The following is a 23,717-nucleotide window of genomic DNA, read 5'->3' on the forward strand; positions in this document are numbered from 1 at the left end:
GGTGGCGCAGCGGTTTAGCGCGCCTGCCTTTGGCCCAGGGCGCGATCCTGGAGACCCGGGATCGAATCCCACGTCGGGCTCCTGGTGCATGGAGCCTGCTTCTCCCTCTGCCTATGTCTCTGCCTCTCTCTCTCTCTCTCTCTCTGTGACTATCATAAAAAAAAAAAAAAAAAATTTAAATAAAAAAAAAATTGAGGGGTATACCCTCAATAAATGTGGGTTTTTTTTTTTTTTTTTACTTGTTTGTGAATTCTGTACTGTGTGGTAATATAATTAATGAATATTTCATGGCGCAAACTACATTGAGAGGAAGGGTCATTGTCAATGATAGTATAAATCCTTAATTTTAAATAACCATCTTAATAATTTTGCTTTGCATGGCAGGGGGCTACCTTCCTGTCAGATTTGATTTGATCATTACTGTTTCATTCTGTTTGTTGGATCAATGTGGACACCTTGTCTTGGAAGAGAAGCATTAGTTCTGCTATTTTTCTTTGCTCATTTGTGCTTACATTTACATAAGTTATGCATTGAGGCTGCAATTTATGAAACATGACCATCAAACTTTGAAAATTACCTGAGTGTCCAGAAAAAATCATGAGCCTGCAGAGGGCTTTGATCTGGGGTGAAGGAAATGCCAGCCCACTGAGAAAAGTTAAAGGGACAGTAGAAGAACAAATTATAGTCACCTATGATTACATCTCACAAGCTGTATCTGTGAAGCAGGCCACTTACATCAATAAAATTAGAGAGTTAATATTTTCTGCCTGTACCAAATGATTGCTGCATGCATGTGTCTTTCCCACTTGGGAAGTTTGGATGGATAATTGAAAGGGATAGTAATTTCAAAGACGTTGATGGTTAAGAGCATAGTCAGATACCAAAGGCAAATTCAGGGGAAAAAAAAAAAAAAAAGCTGACACTTCATGAACACCCAGATGTATTTTCAAAGACTGAATCCATCACATTTTATCTGAGAGGCCTCTGGGCACTAGGGTTGTCCATTCCTTCCTGGCCTAGTAATCAGGACAAGGATTTATTAAGGTTTTCTGTCCCCTAGAAGTGGAAGAAATAACAGCCCCTGGAAAGTTATCTTTCCAGCTTTCATTGAGCCTTGAAGGTGAACATCTCATCACTTCTGCCATAATTGATCAGTCACACAGACCAATCCTGATACCACAGGAAGGAAACACAAAGACATGAGTCCCAGGAGGTAGAGGACATTGGAAGCCTTGTTAGGGGCTGGCTACTATCATGAGGTTGGCATTGTTATCACCCCCATTTTGCAAAGGAAGAAACCAAGGTTCTGATCAGAAATTTGCTCAAGTCACTAGCTTGGAACTAGCAGAGCTGGGGTTTAAACCTGGGGAGGGTGACCCCAGAGCACATCCTTTTTGAGCATAGCCTTGTACCCTGATCTTACCACATCCCTTTTTCTAATTTCCTTTCTTTACCCCACTGCATGAAATGTTGCAAATAAGATATATTTCCTTTTGCTTAGACCACTTCAAAAGTCATTGTTTCTTACAGGTGGAGGTTGGAGGGTTTCCAAAGAATGAAATACAATGAGCCTATCTGGCCAAAGTCCCTCACATGCACATGTTAATTAATTAATTAAGAAAATGTCACATGGAGACTAGGAATAACAAGACCATTGACCCAGTTTCAGAGCCTAACATTTACAAAATGATCTCAACGTAGAGTGGGTTGTGTGTACATCCTGTTCAGTTTCTCTCTTCCTGGTTGTTGGGGTCAGGTTGTCTCATGAGGCTTGGGTGGGCTAAACTGAGCAACATTATGCTAAAATAAGTTTGCAATATTAGACCTTAGGAAACAAAAGCCAGAAAGAGAAACTACTTTTCCTATAAACTGTGAACTGTGGGATAACATCTTGCAAACAGCATGACTGGATAGAGGGTGACTTATGGATGAGTAGGAACGGGACTCTACATGATATATAATGTTATCTGTATAAATGATCATGAGCAAGGTAAAGTTTTGTTTTTCTTTTGTTGTCATTTTTTTCATTAACCAAATCTGTAGTTACACTAAATTGTAGGTCATTATTTTAAACTAGGGATAGCACAGTTTTGTTGTCTTTAATAATTCATTTTAGCATTTTTTATGTGACAGGCCCTATTCTAGGTGCTTTAGACACAGTAACGCATTTTAAAAACTTTTTATTAAAGTTTGAGGTATGATCAACAAATAACATTTAATGCATTTCAGGTGCACAACATAAAGACTTGATATTTGTGTATATTGTGAAGTGATCATCTGTCACCCCACGTAGTTAACAGATGTTTTTCTTGTGATGAGAACTTTTAAGATGTACTCTTTTAGCAAATTTAAAATATGCGATACAGTATTATTAACTATAGTCACCACGCTGTGTATTATATTCCCATAACTTATTTATTTTATAACTAGGCGTTTGTACCTTTTGACCCTCTTCATGTATTTTGTTCCCCGCCCCACCCCCTACCCCCACCTCTGGCAGCCACTAATCTGTTCCCTGTAACTATAAGCTTGGGTTCTTTTTTTTATTCCATATATAAGTGTGGTCATATGATATGCAATTATCTTTCTCTGCCTGACTTATTGCACTTATCTTCAAGGTCCATCTCTGTTGTTGCAAATGGCAAGATTTTACTTTTTTTTATGACTGAATTATACACACGTGCGCACACACACACACACACCCTACATTTTCTTTATCCATCCTTCCACTGATGGACAGTTCCATGGTTTCCATATCCAGGCTGTTGAAAATAATGCTTTAATGCACACGGGGTGCCTATATCTTTTTGAGTTGGTGTTTTCATTTTCTTTGGATAAATACCCAGAAGTGGAATTGCTGAATCATATGATGGTTCTCTCTCTCTCTCTCTCTTTCTCTCTTTAAGTTCTTATTTTATTAATCCTCTCAGGAAAAATCTGCACAATCACCACAGGTAAAGTCACTGCAGAATCTTTACTCCTTCTGTTGTTCAATCTCCAGCTCATTTGTTGCCAGCACCAACACTGGCTTTTGCAGTTCCCTTGGCCTTCTTCACTCTGTTCCTGCATTCCTTTTCCTGTGTTTTTGAGGTCTTTTTCTGCTCACACAGGCCATGTCTCGAAAGTCTATGTTTGAGTTCATTTTTCTTTGCATAAGCCAATGAATCATAAATCATGCCAAAGCTAGTTGTCTTGCCACCGCCCAGATAGGTTCTGAATCCAAACACAAAGATGACGTCTGTTGTGGTCTTGTCCATTTTGGCTAGTTTTTCCCGAATATCTGTCTCAGGTACTGTTGGCTTTCTGGGGTGAAGAACGTCAATGAATATTTGTTCCCTCTGGAGTTGTCGGTTGGCCATGAGCTGCTGGGGACGGATAGTTACTGTGTCAGTCATGATGGTGGCCAAGCTTCAAGCAGCCGAGGAAGAAAAGAGAATGACTATATGGTAGTTCTAGTTTTTTTGAGGAACTTCCATGCAGTGCTATAGTGGTTGCGTCATACTTGCAACCCCACCAACGGTGCTCAAGGGTTTCTTTTTCTCTACATCCTCACCAGCACTTGTTCTTTCTTGTCTTTTTGATGCTAGCCATTCTGATAGTTGTGAGGTGATAGCTCCTTGTGATTTTGGTGTGCATTTGGTGTGCTTTTGTTTTGCATTTCTCTGATGATGAGTGATGTTGAGCATCTTTTCATGTGTCTGTTGCCATCTGTATGTCCTCTTTGGAAAAATGTGTATTCGGATCCTTTGCCCATTTTTTTAATGAGTTTTTTGTTGTTGTTGTTGTTGTTGTTTTTTTGCTGTTGTGCCGTATGCATTCTTTATATATTTTAGATATTAACCTCTTATTAGATATGTGATTTGAAAATATTTTCTCCTATCTGGTAGAGTGCCATTTCATTTTTGTGATGGTTTCCTTTGCTGTGCAGAAACTTTATAGTTTGATGTAGTCTCATTTATTTATTTGCTTTTGTTGCCTTTGTCTTTGGTGTCAAATTAAAAGAAAATAATCACCAAGACTGATGTCAAGGAGCTTCCTGCCTATGTTTTCTTCTAGGAGTTTATGGTTTCAGATCTTACACTCAAGTATTTAATTCATTTTGAGTTAATTTTTGGTATAATATATGGTATGAGATGGTGATCTAGTTTCATTCTTTTGCAGGTGGCTGTTCAGTTTTCCCAATACTATTTATTGAAGAGACTGTCCTTTCCCCTATTGTATATTCTAGGCCCCTTTGACCTAAATTAATTGACCATATATACTTGGATTTATTTTGGGGGTCTTTATTCTGTCCCAATGATCTGTGTGTCTGTTTTCATGCCAGAACCATACTACTTTGGTTGCTATACCCTCGTAATATGCTTTGCAATAGGGAACATGATGCTTCCAGCTTTGTTTCTCTTTCTAAAGATTGTTTTGGCTATTTGGGTTCTTCTGTGAGTCCATACAAATTTTAGAATAGTTTGTTCTATATCTGTGAAAAATACCATTGGAATTTTGGTGGGGATTGCATTGAATCTGTAGCTTGCCTTGGATAGTATGGAGATTTTAACAATATGAATTCTGATACCATGTTGAATAAAAGTAGTGAGAGTGGGCAATCTTGTTCCTGATCTTAAAGGAAAAGTTTTTGGCATTTCATCATTGAGTATTATGTTAGCTGTGGGCTTGTCATAGCTGACTTTTATTATTTTACACATTTCTATTAATCCTGACAGCAACCCTGTGAGGCAGGTACTATTACTTTTCCCATTTTGCAGATGGGGAAACTGAGGCACAAGTCTTGTCCTGGTTAAGTTCCAGGTTGCCTAAGTTATAAAGCAACCTGAGACTAAGTAACCAGCCAAGATTACCAGCTAGTAAGTTTCAGAATTGGGATTCAGACCAGGCCCTAGAGCTGCAGAGCCTGGCTTTGAATCAGGCTCTTTGCTGGGTACAAAAAGATGGGCACATAGGTCATTCTCTTTTGTGATCACACAGGCCATTCTTACCACTGGGATCCCCTCCCTCCCATTCTCACGCCTTCTCCTGCCTGACCAGCAGATTCCTGTCCCTTTCTTTCTAAGAGTCCGCTCAGGTTTACCCTCTGCTGTGAACCCTTCCTGCAGACGTGGGCACGCACCTGTTTCTTCCCATGTTCTTCCTATGTTTTATTCAGTCTGAGATATCTGCTGCTTTTTAAATCTCCCCGGCTTCTTGTCTACATTCTCTGTCACCAGTTCTGTGGCTCCCCCTCCCCGATGTCAGAGGTGCTCCAAATAACCTGAGACCAGCCAGATCAGAGCCTTCCTTCAGGCCACAGTTCAGAGGTGACCAGGCGAGCCAGGTTTGGCTAATGAGAGTGAATCCTGGGACATGATGGGAGCTCATGGAGAGACACACATGATTCCGTTGTAAGTCTGGAGCTGCTGGAAGCCTTCTGTTGTCACCGTGTCCCTGAGGAGAGAGCCAAACTGAGGATCTGGAGAAAGGAATGAAGGTGAGAGTTGGCTGGTGACATTGTTTGAGCCTTTGGGTCACACTGCACCATACTATTGGACTTGATTGGCTAATGAATGCCCTTTGTCGGCTTATGCCAGTGGGAGTTTCCTATCATTGGCATCCATAGGAATATGAACCAGTAGCTATGTTCTACTCTGTACCTACAGCTATTTCATAATACCAGTGTGGACTAGACCACAATCCTTTGGGAAGCAGCAGATGCTCAATAAATATTTGTTGAATGAATTTAGCTGAAGAGTGTTTTGGAGGACCTGAGTCTAGAGCAGGGACATTTTTATAGAGGCCAGTGACTTAGCTGGTACGAGATGTAATCAAGGGACTTGGGTTGAAGAGTGAGACTGAAGGAATGGGACAGACACGAGACAGAATGAATTCCGCAATGGTACAGAGTGGGGTGGAGCAGTAGTCACATTAAAGCTTGAGTGCTACCCCAGTCTGTGTTTCTGGATCTGTGTGTTTTAGTTAACTTCTTAGCAGCCAACTAGATTAATTTAATATTCCTAGGTGGCTATCGCCTGTCTAAATACCCCACTGCTGCTAGTTTATCACAGCTGAAAGGTTAATGTTAGATAATCAGAGGCTCACGTAAAGCCAGTAAGCATGATCGTCACATAGAACAAGAGCTTTTATTAACCAACACATTTGGATCTTCCTAGATCCTAGGGACAGGACCAAGAGTGCAGGGGCCCAGACGACTCAGTATGTGGTGACAGGCAGCTACTGGACAATGGAATGGAGCATAGGCTAAGGGCAAAGCCCCCGAGTAAAATGGAAACTGGGAGGTGAAGTTTTCCTTGGTTATCTAACCACCAGCCAAGAGGACACCCCAGTAGGAGATGGTGGGAAGTTATGTATGTGCAACGGCACCCTACGACCCACTCCAGGACCCAGCGGAAGAGAGGAAGAAGACCCCTCTTTGCTTCCCATCACCTCACCTAAAAAAAGAGCCAAGTCCCACTTAGGTTCAACATCTTCCCTCTCAGCCTGCCCCAGGACAGATCAGAGGGAAAGAGGGGCACCATCTGCTTTGCTGTGGAATTACTGTATGTTTGCTCTTCTGCTTTGTCACTGACCTGCAGACTGCCAGCTGCAAGGTGGATTCTGGGTGACCTATGCCCGAATCAGCCACGGAGAAGACCCCATTCTCTAGAATAAAGGATCTGCAGCAGGACAGATGGAATGCTCTGTCATGATGAGGATGTTCTGTAAGTAGTCCACTGTGGTAGTGCTAGCCGCAGTGGCTGCTGAGCACTTGGGATGAACTGATGGCTAGCGCAATTGAGGAATTAAATTTTTAAAGATTTATTTATGTATCTGGGGGCGGGCAGAGGAAGAGGGAGAGATCTCAAGCAGACTCCCTGCTGAGTGTGGAGCCTGACACAGGGCTCGATCCTAGGACCCTATTATGATGTGAGTCAAAAATCAAGAGTCGGATGCCCAACCGGCTGAACCACCTAAGCACCCCAAGGAATTGAATTCTTAATTTAATGTCCTTTAATTAGTTAAAATGAAAATTTAAACAAGAACTAGTGGCCACTGTACTAGATAGCACAGCGCTATAGTTTCTTTCTCCCTCCTCTCTCCTGCTTCGCCTCTTCCACTTATTTCTCCATCCATCCCTCTCTCTCTTGCTGAAGTAGCTCCTGTGGAATGTGGGCTTTGTATTTTTTAAAACCCTTCCGGTCTGGGCCTGTGACTAACCCATGCCCTAACTATGAGTCAGTTGAGTGTGGTCTCTTTTAGCTAAAGTGGAGTGTTCTTGATTGTAATTCAAAAACAGAATCCATAAAAAAATAAATAAATAAAGCAGTATGCTGTCATTTCAAAGTATTAGTATTTTACACAACTCCCCTAAACTGGTTATTTACCTCTTATTCGGAAGAAACTGTAAGGGCGGGAAACACGTCTGTAAAGGGTTCTGGAGCCAGAATTCCTGGTTCAAGCTCTCACTTTCTCACGTATGAGCTGTAGGTTCTTGGTCAACTTACTGAATTTCTCAGTATCCTCAGTTTCCCTCTCTGTAAAATAGAATAATCATATTGCTATAGGTTGTGGTGAAGCTTTAATCATTTTTTAAATGATTTCATCCTATGTAAAGCACGTAGGACAGAGCTCAACACATAGTAGGTGTTAATCAACGCTTACTAATATTATTCCCTCTGCTTAGCACCCTTCCTTGCCCAGAGCAGGTGCTCGAGAGAGGTTTGTTGAATGAATAACCGGATTGAGTACATTGCCACCAGGTGGCAGCAGTGCCTCACTTATAAAGGACCAAGTGCCTCACTTATAAAGGACCAAGCCACCAGATTACATCAGGGTCAGTGCAACTTCCTGCTGAAGAACCGAACCCCTTCTCTCTCCTGCTGCTCCTCTCCCCTAATCTCTGCCCTCTCTCGTGATGAACCTTTCCTCTCTTCCTCACTGCATTAGTCGGCTAGGGCTATCCTACAAAAGACGAGGTGACTTAAACAATAGACATTTTCTTACAGGGTTGGAGGCTAGATGTTCAAGATCAAGGTGTATCTGCAGGGTTTGTTTCTGGTGAGGCCCATCTCTTGGCTTGTCGATGGTTACCTTCTTGCTGTATCCTCACATGGTTTTCTGTGCACACGCAGAGAAAGAGCTTTGCTGTTTCTTTCTCTTCTTATATGGTCACGTGTCATATTAGATTAGAGCCCTACTCTTTTGATTTCATTTACCCTTAATTATTTCCTTTACAGGCCTTTTCTCAAAAATGCAGTCACATTGGGTATTAGGACTTCAACCTATGAATTTGGGGAAAATACAATTCAGTTCATAATACCACTTTTATTTCTAATCTCCGTTCTCACACTTCTTTCTTATTTCCTATTATCCTCCCATCCCTCGGCCTTTATATGGCTTTTCTAGGTTATGGCTGAACAACTCTAGGGACTGTCATTCATATCATAGCGTAGATTTGTATATTACGATGACGTTGAGGCAGACGGCAGTAACATGTCTTGAAGAAGGGGAATCTTTTTTTCAAATTCACACAAAAGTGCTGGCGCCCCTGCTTTCCCTCCATTGTATTCCTGTCCTTCTCCTCATTTTTCCTTTGGCTCCTCTCTTTCCTTACTCTACTCTCCAGGCTGAGCCTACTTCTTGTTCATAAAGAGATTCATTCATCACAGCTCACATTGTTCAGTACCTCAGGGCCAGGCTCCGTGTGGATGCCAGATGGTGCACCTTCAGCCCATCCATCCACACCCAGCACCACAACACTCGGGGGAATGAGCCTCCAACATTCTAAGATTGTTCACGGTCTGTCTTTACCTTGGAGCAGATATTAGGACCCAAACATGGCAGGGGAGGGGGAGGCGTATGGTACTGTGACATACACTAGCATTTATTGAGCACTTACTGTGTGCTGCACCCAATTCAGATCCCTCTCTGTGTATTACACTTAATCATCAAAACTCTGCTCTCATTTTGTAGATGACAAAACTAAGCTGCAGACGATGTAGCAGAGCCTCCTAATTGTTCCCTAATTTCTATCTTCTCTTTTTATCTTTAAGTAATTGAAGCTGATGAATTTTGGCTGGACCTGGGGATGTCCAAGAATGGCTGTGGTTCTCAGACTCCCTTGTAGTTCAGTGCAGCCACATGACTCAGTTGTATGTGAGGAGAAATGGGATCTGCAATTTTAGTGTCCCATCCTTCAAAGGACACTGCTTGCTCTCTATGTCCTCTTTTCCTTGCTCCAAGGATGGGGCTGTAGTGAGCTGGCTTTGACCATGAAAGCAAGGATCACAGAATGAGGACGAGCCGAGCAACATAGAGGGAACCCGGTCCCTGGATGTGCTTATGGGACAAAGCAATGTACGTGCCTGCCCTAAATATATCTTTAGATTATTATATGAATACGAAATCAACCTCTGTCTTGTTGAAATCACCATATTTTGGAGTGTTTTTGTTACAGCACCTTAGCCTGTTCTCTAACTAATATGGAGAGGTTAAGTAATGTGTGCAAGATCACAATGGTAATAAATGACAGCAAGTGGATTTTAACTCTGGTAGGATTTGAATCCAGAGCCCAAGCTGACTGTGCAATAACAAGCCAGCACCCAAACTTAACTACTAACTATATAATAAGATCTTGTTCCTCCCAAAATTCATAATCTCCAGGCAAGACCACCCCTTGTATTGCGCTTTGAAGGACAGTCAAATGAGCTCTGAAATACCAATTGTCTAATCTTTTCACTGGATAACTGGAAACCCCATGATCATTCCTTTCTTTGAGGGAGTAGAGATCTGGTTAAAATGTAAACACAAAGTGAGAGAAGCAACACAAAAATCCATCATCACCACGGAAGTCTTGGTGCTAGTTAATTCCTCATCCTGTCCGACCTGTCAGGGTTGAGATAGAGTGGGAAATGGGGCAGATGAAATTCGATGGAATGCTATGAAGGAGGTGGGTAAAACAGTGTGTGGGGAGAGCAGCATGTTTGGAAAGGAAACAGAAGAATCCTTTGCCTTTCTGAAGGAAGATATGGTAGACAGACATGTCTTCTAAACGCCTTCAAAGACACCCAAGTCCATGTCCCCATCCCTGGATCTGTGAGTACATTGCATGACAAAGGGATTCCATAAATGAAGGACCTTGAGATGGAGAGATTATCCTGGATTATTTGGGTACCCAAGCTTTGATCTCCAAGCTACACTTAGGGGACCTTATATGGGAAAGAGGGAGTCAGGAGAGAGAGTCAGAGAAGCCAAGATGGTGACAGAAGCAGAGGTCAAAGGAAGAGAGGTTTGAAGATGCTACACTGCTGGCTTTGAAGAGTGAGGAAGGGGCTAGGGACCAAGGAATGTGGCTCCATCTAGAAGCTGGAAAATTCTCCTCAAGAGCCTCCAGGAGAATGAAGCCCAGCTGACACCTTGGCTTTAGCCAAGGTGAAGTCATTTTGGACTTCTGATTTCCAGAGTACATTTTTTAAAGCCTCCCACTTTGTGGTGCTTTTTTTAGCCACAGGAAATACTACAAGGAGTGTGGTTGTCGGGGAAACAAGTGGCACATGTATAGACTTTCTGTAATGGTTTTACCCATGGAGGTATGGGCACTGTTAAGGGTATAAAAAAGGGATGGAGAAGAATCAAGAGATCAACAACAGCAAGAATCCAATACCATCCTGAGATCTGAGGCCATGGGGGAAAGAGGTGTCACTGAAGACCAAGAAGAGCTGGAGTCATGAAGAAGCCACCCAAGAAGAAGCTGTAGCCACAGAGGGTGGGCTGTGGGTTGGGCTGATTTCCCAAAGGTGCCTCTTAGGTACACTAAGCTCTGATGGCAAAGAATTCTTTACAAGACTTTGTAAAGAGCTCCTGGGGGGCTTAGTCAGTTAAGCATCTGCCTTTGGCTCAGGTCATGATCCCGGGGTCCTAGGATTGAGCCCTTCTTTGGGCTCCCTACTAAGTGGGGAGCCTGCTTCTCCCTCTGCCTCTCCCTGCCTCTCTCCTTTGCTTGTGCTCTCTCTCACTGTCAAATTAACAAATAAAAATCTTAAAAAGAAAAAAAAGACTTTTGTCCCTAAAAAAGATTCACAATGGATTCCTCACTCCATCTTTGAGGCCAACAGACAATAGTAACAGCTGTCTTAATGAGAAAAGACCTCCATTAGACCCACTTATTTTAGGTTCTCAACTCTTGTTCTAGCTTTTTCTTTGTCTTGAATATGTAAAAATGCTTTGAATGATTATGACTTATGCTTCTTATTTCAAGACATCCTTTTAATGGAAAAAACATATATAAATGGATTATAGGGTATAAAAAGAAATGCAGTTACCCATGCATGCAAAAGCCTACCTCATTGGCTAAAGCTGTAAGCTGAGTACCACCATGCACCTTGGGGCAGTGACCCATATTTCAAGCAAAGTAGCAAGGGGAAAATTTAAAGTGCCCCAAGTTTTAATATAGCGTATGGGGTAGTGGTTACCCGAATCTTGCATGTCATACCCAGAATCAATTGGGGGAATGTGCAAGGGGGAATGGGTACTTTGATCTTTTCATAGTTTCCTTCTTGGTAAATAAATGTGTATTTTCAAGCTGAATCTCATCGTGCAATTTCCTGCCAACTTTAGTTCTCTGTAAAACTTACCTTCACTTTTTCCATCTCTGCCCCCAGGCATTCAACACTTTACCTTTTGAATGTCTAGATTGAAATAAAATATTTTAGAGAAATGAGGCATGTGATAACAGTCCCCACAGCCTTCCACCCACCCCCAGCATGACAGTAATTTGGTCCTCTGTGTTTACTCAAACTTCACAATTGCCCCCTGATTTATATTAAATGTAGCTACATTTGAAGACTTAGAGGTAATCTAAGTGGAAACAGCTTGACTCTCTAAAGAAAAAAAATAAACAAAAATCAGAGTAAAATAATTACAAGAGAATTGGAAGAACAGACCCAATTTTGTCACTAATAATTTTTAGAATTTGTAGAGTGTCATTTGTTATTACTCCCCGTTTCCACCTCTCCAGCCAAAACAAGTTCTAAGCCCATTTGGATGTATTTTTATGGATGAAGTCAATGAATTTAACATGATAACTTTTAAGCCATTTTAAATCCGAGTAAATTATGTAGTGAAATCCTGTTCATTTGGATTTTGTCCATGTTTGCCATGATTTAGATACGAGCTGGTTTAAAGGTTACTTTTCCAGTTACTGTGGGAAAGAGTTTACTAGGGAAATAATATAAGGAAGATTTTTCAATCTATTTAAAAAGTCAGATGGCTTCCAAGTACTTGAAAAAGTTTTGATATTTTCAGTTTGCATATAAATAACTTATTTTGATAATGGTCAATGACTATCAAGGTTTCTGACTTCACTGATATTTACACAGGACTTTCTTTTTTTTTTTTTTTTTTTTTTTTTTTTTTTTACACAGGACTTTCTAAGCTTACAAAACATTTCTGAGAGTCAGGATTTTGGTTCCCACTATATAGAGACATTCATTCATTTCTTCATTTAACAAATATTTTGTTGAATACCTTCCATGTGCCAGGCATTGATCCAGGTGCTAGAAAGAAAACTGCCAGATTAAACCAGGACCTACACCCAAGTTCTGTTCATCCTCTCACCCCCCTCCCTCACACACCCTAGGGACACCCCCACTAAGTATTGAACCTGGAAGGCCCTTTAAGGACAGAGGATATGTTTCAGCTATCTGACTCTCTGAATGCCCAGTATCTAGAACAGAGTTTGGCACCTAGTAGATGCTCAACAAACATTTGCTGAATGAAAAACTCCTGACTCCTAGTCCAGGGCTCATTTGCTAGAACACAGCTAATACTTGTTTAGAGTATTAGCTGTTAGGTGCTGGGCTAAGAGGTGGGTAGTATTATTATTCTCTTCACTTAAGAGATGAGAACGATGAAAAATAGAGAAGAAAAAAAAGTCGAAAGTAACTTGCCCAGGGTCACATACCTAATAAGTGGTAGAACCAGAATCTGGGTGCAGGAAAGTTTGATTCTGATACTACCCTCTAAAGGTAACTCTGCCTCTATGGCTAACTCTGAACTGTTAGGTAGCTATGTGCTAAAATTCAAGATCTGTAAAGGCAGGGATTTTGGTGTGGTTTGGTTTTTCTTAGAGTAATTTGCATTTTTTCCATTTTTTAAAAATTTAAATTCAATTTGCCAGCAGGGATTTTTGTACTTTCATACTACTGTATTTCCAGAGCCAAGAACGTGCTTGGAACGCTTGGGCACCAGGTATGCTCTCGGGACAGATATAGGTGGAATAACTAGTTTCATTAAAGATGATCTAACAGGACCTTCATTTGTTTGCATGTTGTTTGACATTTGCTGTGTTATTAACAATAGTAGATGCTGTGGGTTGCTATTTCCAGCCCATTGCTCCAATGGGAATGGCTCTGATTCTGTGTCCATGTCTTTCACACATGACTCAGGTAAGAGGCATCCTTGGTACTGCTCCGTGGTAAGATCCCAGTGGATCTGAGCCAGTGAGTTTCAAGTCAATGTGATTCGGCAGTGTCTGGAGGCATCGTCCTAATAGGACATGTCCTAATAGGGGGCATGTTGTGCTACTGACATCCAGTGGGTAAAGCTCAGGGGTGCTGCTGAACATTCTATAGAACCCAGGGCAAGCTCCCCACAAGGGAGAGTCATCCAGTCCAGGATGTCAGTGGTGCTGAGATGGAGAAACCCTGGTCAAAGCCAATGACAGCAGTACCATTTCTCCTGCGGTGAGTGCTTTAGCTCTGATCACCGGAAGTAATTCCGGTCAATGAGACGTGAGCAGAAGTCCACATGGGGAGTGTGGTGGAGAATATTCATGACCCCCCCTTGTTCATTTTGCCTTTTCAGTATCAGCAGTCCTCCAGGGTGAGCCAGGCAGATGCCCAACTACTGTACTTCTCAGGCTCCCCTACTGCAAGGTGGGGCCATGTGACGGTGTTGGTCCACGAGCTGTGAGAAAAAGTGTTGAGTCTAATTTCCGGAGCACGTTTTAAATAAGGTGATTGCTATTGTCGTTCACGGTGTCTCTTTTCCACTTTCTTCAAACTGGCAGTTGATATTTGTGATCCAGCTTGAAGCAAACGCGCAACTCCAGGGCATGGCACGGTAACAAGATAGACTTAGTTACGTGGGGATTGGCACATGAGAGATAAACAAGCTTTCCTGTTTAAACCATCGTATTTTTGAGACTTTCCGTTCTAGCCGCTTAACTAGTATTCTAAGATGGAGTGCTTCTGACTAAGCATTTCCTCTCTGATAAAACACACATCCTTACACACTCACACCCCCCCCCACACACACACGAAATGGCTGTTTGTCCAAAGAATGTTGTGGGATTTATGTGGAATGTCTGGAACCATGGCTGCCATCTTGTGACCATGAGGTAAGGTAACCAGAGGGTCAAAGCTGACCTTCTAAGTGAGAATGGCATAGGATAGTTGTAAAAAACTTAAATCTTTCTAGACATTGTTGAAGCATTGAATTAACTAACTTTGTTTCTGTCCTACCACGGGACTTCTTGTTGAGCAAGCTAGTAAATTCACAGTATCATAACAGTTATTTTGAGGTGTTCTTTTAAAAAGAATTATAGCCCTCTCCTAACTGATTCCCTCTATGTATTCGAGCATAAAGATTTTTCGTGTCATCATAAGAATTCGGAATTTTTTTTTTACCAACTTATCTTGCCTTTCTCCTTATTTGCTACACCCTCTCCAAGTTAATTTGAATCTGTGAGGTTTCTATACTTGAGGTGAGTATGTGGGAAAAACATGCACTACAAATCCTTTGAGGAAATGAGGATGCAGGGCAGCAGTAATTGCCACTGTGATGCTTCTTGCTTAGAATGAAGTTGAATGGGAGGCTCGGTTTCCAAAAAGTCAAAAGTCAAGAGTAGGAATTGTGTGGGCTGTGAGCTGCAGCTGTGGTGGTGGTGATGGAGTGGAGGTGCGGGGTCAGCCTCAGGGAATGTTGGGTCTACGTCAGTGGTATCCCCTAGCATTCTGCAGTGCACGACCTGCTCAAATACCGTCGGTCCTCCCAGATTAGAGGGTGCCCACATCCAGTATTTTCAACCAATTATTTCCATCTCCTTTGCTCCCTCACGGCCCTTCCCTAGTTGTGCTGTTTGGATGCTCCCTGAAGCCATGAAGCTCATGCTAACGGGTTTGCAATGAAGGCACACTCCTCAGGTGACCTTGAAATGATGGCAACGGCTGTTCCCTGGAGGCAATGACAGATCCTCTCTGCTTTCCTCTTGGCAGGTGATGGAGAGAAGGGCCTTTGCTCTCTCTGTTTTTTACATCTAGGCACCCACCACGGAAAGGCCAGCATGCAGGTGAATTTCCATTCACTTCCTACCAGCAGCCAGCCCCTCCTTTTGGACTCATCTTGAATCATTTGCCAGACCAGCCAATTAGTCTCTTCACCTTTCCTGAAGCTTCACCAGGGAAGGGATATCACAAGCAGCAACTCCCTCATTATCCCACTTCTAAGCACTGTGATTCTCAGTGCCCGCCATGGGAGAGGAAGCTAATTTGCACGAGACTCTTTAACCCTTCCTTGAAAGACTTCGGTCTCAATCCTTCTCTCTTTCTCTCTCTCTCTCATACACACATACACATGCACACACACAGCATCTACACCCTCGTCCAAGGTAGGAAACAAGGTGAGAGTATGCAGCATTCAAGAGTACATTTGAAAGTGAGACAAATTTCAGATGGAGTTGTAATTGAGAGAGAGATCATGATTCAATTTAAATACAGTCTGGAAGGAAAAACACAGGGATTGTATTTCCCGATCCCCACTATGGCACAATAAAGACTTTTTCCTAATGTATGGAATGTGTTTGTATGAAAGAATTTGCAAAATGGTGTAAAATCAACTTGTATTGTCTTAGATTTAATAAGTTATCTTTATTAGGAAAAATATAATTACACCTCTCATCCCCCAAACCCAGGACGAATGATTGGTTACCTTCCACTTGGGCCAAAGAGATTTCTCCCAGTTCTGTCATCTAGGGCATCTACTCGAATATTGTTACTTCCATGATACCTGAGCACAGTGTCCATAGGCTGGACACAGTGGGCAGCTGTTTCAATACTGTGGCCCAAGAAGCAAGGGAGAGGGAGATAAAGATATTTGTGGGACGGACTCCGTGCACAGAAGGTTAGACCTATTTGTTCTTCCACTTTCTGCTGTCATTCCTGGAACTTCTTTTTTTAAAATTTATTTATTCATGAGAGACACACAGAGAGAGGCAGAGACATGGGCAGAGGGAGAAGCAGACTCCCTGAGGGGAGCCTGATGTGGACTCGATCCCAGGGCCCTGGGATCACGCCCTGAGCCAAAGGTAGATGCTCAACCGCTGAGCCACCCAGGGGTCCCTCCTGCAATTTCTCTGGGTCCTGCGAATACTGCATATGGGAACGGAGGGATTTGAACTCCTCATGATGGCTGGGGTGTTGGTTAAGGCCTGGACGTAAGGCCAACCCCACGAGGACACCCCACCCTGAAGCAAGCTCATTTTCCTAATCACAGGACTTCCGAACTTCAATGAGCAAACATCAGTGAGGCGTTCGGAGCGGTGCTGGGTGCAAACACGCCATCAAGGCAGGTTTGGTAAGTGGATGACTGTTCGGTTCTATGCACCCTGGTAGCTCGAGCTGTCTCAGAAGATCGTCCTCCTGGTTGGTTCTTTTTCTTGTATCCTTTCCCAAAAGAGGCATGAGCCCAAGGCCTGAACGAAGGGCTCCCCTTGCGACTCTGTTCCAGGCGAGGAAGCTTCTGATGGGCTAAGCGGGGGACCCCTGTTGGCAGCGAAAGAATAAAGGAAGCTGGAACCAGCGGGATAAAGCTGCTGCAAGTCACTGCAGGAAGTAGCAGTTGCCTCGAAAAATGCAGTTGCACCAGATTTTCTATCTAAGAAGGAGGGTTGGTCCCTCTGGAGTGGAGAGGGCTGAGGGTTCCTTCGAGAAGGAACTAACTCCTGTAAATCAGGAAACCTCAAAGTATTGAGGGTCCAAGGGAAGGCCGGGCACCTCCCCGAAGTGAGTCATTTGCTCCCGCTGAACCCGGAAGCCCAGGCCCAGTCCTGCTCCTTTCCTTACTCTGTCCCCCAAGAATGTGGTCTGGGAGCTGGTGTACACCCTTTGGGGCCGACGGCCCCCTGCACATTGTTTCACAGCCTGGCGGCCTCTCCGACGCCCTCCCGCCCAAGCCTGCACCCAGGTCGCACCCTCTCCCGTCACCCAGGGCCCCACTTGGCTCTCGCACCTGTCCTGGGGCCTGCTAATTGTGAGACCTTCCATTTTACAAACCAATTAAAAGCCAGAGATTGGGCTGGGAGAGCAAAGCGCCTCCTTCCTCTTGTTCCCTCACTCCAGCCTCCAGCCAGGAAGCCTCTGTGTTTTGAAGAAAGCAAGAGTAAGTTGCCCGGGAAGGCTTCTCTGGGGTTTTCCTTGGGGCCATGGAAGGGTTCGGAGCTGGATTGTACTAAAAGCCGCAGAATCATCCCCTTTAACGTGGTGAGTTTTACGGTGTGTGATTTTCAACTCAGTGCAAAACGGAAGTTGCCTTTCCCACCAAGTTGTGGCCCAGATTCTCAGGTGACCAGGCTCAGGAGAAGACGGTCCATGGAGCAGAGAGGAGAGGCACCCAAGGGGAGTAGCTGGGGCCTGCCCCCTCACAGCCTGAGGGCGGGGGTAAGGAAAGAGAGTAGTTGAGCCCAGCTGGCCCGGGGTGTGGGCTGAGGCAGCTCAGGGCTGAGGCATCTGCTAGCCACTGAGATAAAGCTAAAAGGCCTCAAGGTTTCATTTTTCTAAAAGGACCAACACTTCTTTTCTGGCCAAAGAGTCCCTCTGGCTGGGTCGGTGACAACTGGCCTTTCAGGGTTCTCTGCATTAAGTCCTTCGTTCTTAACATCAGTAAATCCTGCTGGAGGTCCACAACAGCCTCTCAACTGGTTGAAAGGCTAATTATCAAATAAGCCGGCATTCACAGAGTTTCCTTTCACTTCTGTCTTTCGGAGAAGCTTCTGGAGGCACCCTGTACCTGGGTTAGACTTGTCAGGGAAAATACAGGGTGCCCTGTCAAATTTGAATTTCAGATAAAGAACAAATATATTTTAAACACAAGTATATCCCATGCGATCTTTGGGACGTAATTGTATGAAAAACAAAAGTGTTCATTCCTTATTTGTAATTCAAATTGGCTGGGATGGGCCTGTATTTTTATTTGCTCCATCTGGTAACCTGGGAAGGCCTCTGGAATTCTGAACTGATAGGGTTACAGGCTATGCTCAGGTTGCGAGTTTAGAGCCAGCGGGATGGTCTCCTCTGGGGCTCGCACTACCCCATCAGCCTCCCTCTCCACAACCCTCCCGTGAATATTCAGTCTCCCAAATGATTGTGCAGCTTCAAATACCACAAGCCTCAAATTTGTAACAAATGCTAGGTCTGGTGGCAGTAGTTGCCCCTGTGATGTACACCAGGTGGGCCGCAGCCACGGCCTTGAAGCTTCCAAATGCAAACAAGCTGTGATCAGAGGGAATGTAAAAGGGGCCGCTCAGGCCAATCCCACCGTAACCCAGCTCCTGAAGAAGACGATGCCGGCAGGACCCGCTTCTGGTAGAAAAGTTCCTAGAGAGCTGTTAGAAGCTGGCCATTCTGGACTTAGACATTCTCCTCCTGCTTCTGTTCTCCTGGGTTATCCTCAGGCCACTGAAGGCTCTGTGAGGAGGGAGCATAAGCATAGTGGGGAAGGGGTTTGATAAACAGGAACGTACCACAGCCTGATTGTGCTCTCATGGCTACGAGCTGGACCATTGTTAGTTAACAAAAAAAAAAAAAAATATCTATATATAGATATATATAGATATATATAGATATATAATTCATGAGAGAGACACAGAGAGAGAGGCAGAGACACAGGCAGAGGGAGAAGTAGGCTCCCCACAAGGCACCTGATGTGGGACTCGATCCCAGGACCCCGGGATCATGACCTGAGCCAAAGGCAGACACTCAACCTCTGAGCCACCTAGGTGCCCTTGGAACACCATTGTTAATGCCCACTTGCCTCAGCTAAGATCCAGACTCAAGTACTAGACAATAGAAGAGAACTGTCTGTCCACATCTAACCCCTGGAACTGATTGACAAGACTGGTACTATACCGCCCCCCCCCTTCATCAAGCTCATCGTTCTGCCCCTTTGCTTCAGTTGCTAGGAGATTGATGGTGGGGGAAGAAAGCCTTGGCCCTCCTGGTGGAACTCACCCCTGAGTCCACCCTACCCTGCGAAGTTCACACGACTCTGCGATAGGCCGAGGTGACGGTCTTGTCATGTGTGTCTCCCTAGGTGGAGGCAGTCTGCCAGACCCCCTGAAACACACAATGCTTTGGCTCCCACTCAAAAACACCAACATTCATTGCCGACAATGTCCCCACCTACCACCCGTCCCTACCCACCCCTTCCTGGAAAATGTGATGGAGGAGGGGTAGTAGGCCAACTCCAACACCACCTGGCCCTCAGCAGCAGACCTGGATGCTGGCCCGGAAGCAGCCCTGGCCCAGTGCACAGACAGCTCCTTGGGGAGGTGCACGGGGTGGCACATCCTTCTTCTCACAGCTTTAGCTTCCTGTGAGGCTGTGGAGTCACCTCTGTTGGTTTGGGTCTCTCTGACCTTGGATTATATGGGAAACAGAGGCCAGTGGGTGAAATTGGGAGGCTGAGCTATGATATGTCACTATCCGGCTTAGGGTGGGACACTTTGTCCCCAAAGAGGGAGGGTGACTTCCCACCACACCCAGCCGCAGCACAGCCTACAGCGGCCCGCCCCTTCTCCCCGTCTAACTCTAAAAATATATGCCACGTACGATGGCCCAGTTGCCTTCGGAGGTAATCCAAACCTGGTCAAGGAGCTAACACTCAATTCTTTGCTGCTTCAGGAAGTCTTAACTCCCTTTAGGATAGCTGGGGTTTGGAGCCTTTTTTGAGGGGGGGTGGGTAGTGGCTGGAAAGTATAAAAGCAGACTTTCAGAGGTTTGCTCCCCTCAACAAACCACCTCACGTTGGTTCCAGCAGCAACTGACTGAAGTCGTGTGCTCACATTGATTTTCACTAATCCAGAGATCTTGTAAATACGATATGTTTCTCTCAAACGTTTCAAACTGGAAGTGGCTCTATCACACTTGCCTAGTCTGACAAAACACCGGGCAGCCTCTGCCAGATCCCGAAGGGAGAAGGCTGTAAGCGAAATTTGGCTCACTCAACATGGTCCTTGAGAAAGACTAAACAAAACAATCACTAACATAACAGGAGAACCTGATGGTAGGACAGATCTTCCTTCCTCTGTAGACTCAGCAGAGTCACCGAATTTCCTACTCACACACAACCTGTTGGGGTCATTCAGATTACTGAAGTGAATGAAACAGGAGAGATTCTATTTCCTCTCAAGTTTTCTCTAGCTGCCCTTGCCCTTTACGGAGGGTCTTTCATGTGTCACTTGTCAAATTTCTTCTCAGCCTGGAGAAGAGGGCTGGGGAAGGCTGTGTGGGAGGTTTCAGGTCTGAGGGAGGGAGAGAGGGGGTGCAGATACTATCTGACTAAACCCCATCTGCCTGGACTCAGTCATATGGCCCCACTTAACTGCAAGGGAGTCTGGGAAATGTAGTCTTGCTGCACTGCACGTCTAGGAAGAAGAGGAAACAGAATTTGGTGATCACTGGCATCACTGTTAGCTCTGCCGCCACTATATGGGCCCAATGTGTCCACATCTTTTTCTTCCATATCTGCTGTCCCACCCCAGACTATCTGACTGGTCCACTTCCACTCTGCCCTCTACTTTTGCATTCCCATTACCTCTTCCCACAACTTTCTCTGCAATATCCAAGGTAACATTTTCTGGCTTATGATCAAATGATGATGCCTGCGATTTGCTTCAAATAATCCAGTGGGAGAGGGAGGCTGCTGGAAACGTAGGTGATATGTATTGATCATTGTTGGAACTGGGTTATGGGATTGGGGAACTTTATTATATTTTCTACTTTTGTATTTGCTTGAGATTTCGATAATAAGGTTTTTTTTTTTTTTAATTTTTAGAATGTAAATTAGGTTATATCCAGGATGACTGCTTATCATGATGCAGTTGTGCTCTGCCCAAGTGTGCCGGGCCAGCATCTCAGGGAGACTAGCATCCTCACAGAGGAGACTCCATAGCAAGTGGTGCCCATCCTCATGCCTTTCCTCTGTTTAAAACCTGTGGATGACTTTCCAATGTAATTGGTATATGGTGATTTTTTTAAAATGCCCAACTTGGCAAAATTGGGGCATTTTGTCAGCAGAAAGTCAGCAATCTGATGTCTATAGTCCTGTTGTTGCTATTATTGTTATTATAGGCTGAATAGTGGCCCCTGAATAGGTTCCATCCTAATTTTTACAATTTGTGAATGCTACCTTACATGGCAAAGGGACTCTGCAGAGGTGATTGAAGGAAGGGTCTTGAGATGGGGAGAGTCTCCTGGATTGTCTGGTTTGGCCCAATGTAGTCACCAGGGTTCTTGTAAATGAAAGTAGAGAGGCAGACTCTGCAGGAGAGGCAGAGTCAAAGAAGGAGGTGAGATGCTGGTAGCAGAGGGTAGAGGGCCAGGACTGCTTGATTTGAAGATGGACGAAGGGGCCATAAGCCCCTGAATGCCAGCAGCCTCTAGAAGCTGGAAAAGGCAAGGCAACAGGTTCTCCTCTAGAGTTAGAAGAAGGATCACAGCCCCGTGACACCTTGATTTTAGCACAGTGAGATTCGTGTCACGCTTCTCACCATAGAACTCTAAGATGATCCATTGATCTTATTTCACGCCACTGAATTTGTAGTAATTCATCAGAGCAGCAATAGGAGACTAATACAATTATATTACTTGTATTCTCATGCTGCCAAACCCAGAAGTGGACCTGAGGAGGTGACACACTCCTTGCTACGGTCTGCAGGCCAGGCTCCATCAGTCCTGCTATCTGCCCACCCTCAGGACCTGCTGTTTTCCTTTCACTTGCTTTGCTTCAGCCTCGTGAACATTTTCTCTCCCTGGAACTCCTTCAGGCCCTTGATTTGCTGTTCCTTCTGCCTGAAATGCCCTTCTCCCAACTCTTACCATTGTCAGCTTACTTAAGCATTTGGGGTTTGTGTGTTATGTGCGTGCGTGTAAAACATCTGCTTTATTAACAATCTTATCCTAAGTATCGTCTCCTAAGTGGTCCAAGAAACAATTCCATAACAAAAGTGAATCCTGAAATAGAGATATACCAGAAGACAATTTCTCAAGGAACCAGCACAATTGTCAATTTCCACTTAGTCACTGAACCCATTTACACGGAAAGCTTAGAATCATTTATTTTCCCAATTCTAATTTCTCCTTTTCCTCTAAACATTCTCTTAGTTTAGCATATACCTATCAAAGATTTCTCCTCCAAAAAGGAGGCAACAGGTTCTCCTCTAGAGCCTGAAGAAGTCTGGAGCCCAGCCACTGCCCACTCCCACGTCTAATAGTGTGTGACTTAGTGGGTATCACCGAACCTCTCTGCATTGCACTTTCTTATCTGCAGGGGCGTTAATCTGGTACAGCTTGTTGCGATGATGAGTGAATAGTGTTAAGACTTGTAGAGTAGTGCCAAGTGCATGCCTGAAAAAGTCAGAAGTATTATCATTCTAGTTTTTCCAGCAAATCAAATTGTATGCTCCCAAGCAGCCTAAAGAGTGCAATGGAGAACCAAGTCAGAGGTAAATCAAGGATAAGCATCTTCAGAAATATTGCTCTATTAACTTGATGCTTTGGTATCAGCATCACGTCCTCAGAGATTTTCTCTGACTATCCCATCTATAGTAGCCCTTCCCACCCTTCTTACTTCATAGCCCTTCTTATTTTTTTTAAATAAGCTATATTTTCTAGAACAATTGTAGATTTACAGTGAAATCCCAAAGATCTTACAGGAAGTCCCCACACCCTCCCACCTCTGCACCCAATATCCCCTATTACTAACATCTTATGTTAGTGTGGAACATTTGTCATGACAAATGAGCCAATATGGACACATTATATGAATGAAACCATACCTTATTCAGATTTCTTTAGTTTTAGCCCAGTGTCCCATCCAGGATCCCATCTAGGGTACCAGAGTACATACATTTAGTTCTCCTCTTGGCTGTGATAATGTTCTTCTCCCTTCCCCCTTTGAAAAGATTTTATTTATTCATTTTGAGAGAGGGAATGTGGGGAGGGGCAGGGGGAGAGGGAGAGAGAACATCTTAACCATTCACTGCCTTGCTGAGCATGGAGCCTGATGCATGGCTCAGTCTTACAACCCCTGAGATCATGATCTGAGCAAAATCAAGTCGGTTCCTTAACAAACTGAGCTACCCAGGTGCCCCTGTCATAATGTTCTTGGTGACCTCAACAATTCTGAGGAGTACAGGTCAGGTATTATATAGAATGTTTCTCAGCTGAAATTTGTCTGATGTTTTTCTCATGGTTGTACTTGGTTATATGTTTTGGGGAGAAAGACTGTAGAGGTAAGATTCCATTTTCATCACATTATATCAAGGATTTATTATTTATGACCTAGTTCGATTTCGATCATCTGGCTGAGGTCATGTTTGTCAGGTTTCTCCACTATAAAATTACTCTTCTCTCCCCCATTTGGTATTGTGCTCTTTAGAAGGAAGTCAGTATGCACAA

At 44.0% G+C, this 23,717-nt stretch overlaps 2 long non-coding RNA genes and 1 pseudogene across 5 annotated transcripts in view; 1 reads left to right on the plus strand and 2 right to left on the minus strand.

Moving 5' to 3' along the window:
- LOC144282360 (uncharacterized) overlaps positions 1 to 23,717 on the plus strand; it is an 80,884-nt gene that overhangs the window by 5,056 nt on the left and 52,111 nt on the right. Inside the window, exons 2-4 of one of the 2 annotated variants that reach the window (XR_013350779.1) lie at positions 5,220 to 5,479; positions 6,582 to 6,707; positions 9,039 to 12,364. This is a non-coding gene — a long non-coding RNA (uncharacterized LOC144282360). Of the gene's footprint in view, positions 1 to 5,219; positions 5,480 to 6,581; positions 6,708 to 9,038; positions 23,552 to 23,717 lie in introns of those variants that run through there. The other variant, XR_013350778.1, reaches the window with a different exon arrangement.
- Positions 2,856 to 3,395, minus strand: LOC144281641 (small ribosomal subunit protein eS24 pseudogene; annotated as a pseudogene).
- Positions 4,932 to 23,391, minus strand: LOC144282358 (uncharacterized). Of its 3 annotated transcripts, none has more exons than XR_013350775.1 (6): positions 23,096 to 23,391; positions 22,559 to 22,664; positions 8,202 to 8,267; positions 7,990 to 8,103; positions 7,371 to 7,520; positions 4,935 to 5,436 (listed from the first exon to the last, which is right to left on the minus strand). It is a non-coding gene; the product is annotated as an uncharacterized LOC144282358 (long non-coding RNA). The 3 variants fall into 3 exon arrangements; XR_013350774.1 differs by having other exon boundaries at positions 4,937 to 5,461; XR_013350776.1 differs by lacking the exon at positions 7,990 to 8,103 and having other exon boundaries at positions 4,932 to 5,461.

This window comes from Canis aureus, chromosome 13 (assembly GCF_053574225.1).
Source record: "Canis aureus isolate CA01 chromosome 13, VMU_Caureus_v.1.0, whole genome shotgun sequence".
Taxonomy (NCBI): domain Eukaryota; kingdom Metazoa; phylum Chordata; class Mammalia; order Carnivora; family Canidae; genus Canis; species Canis aureus.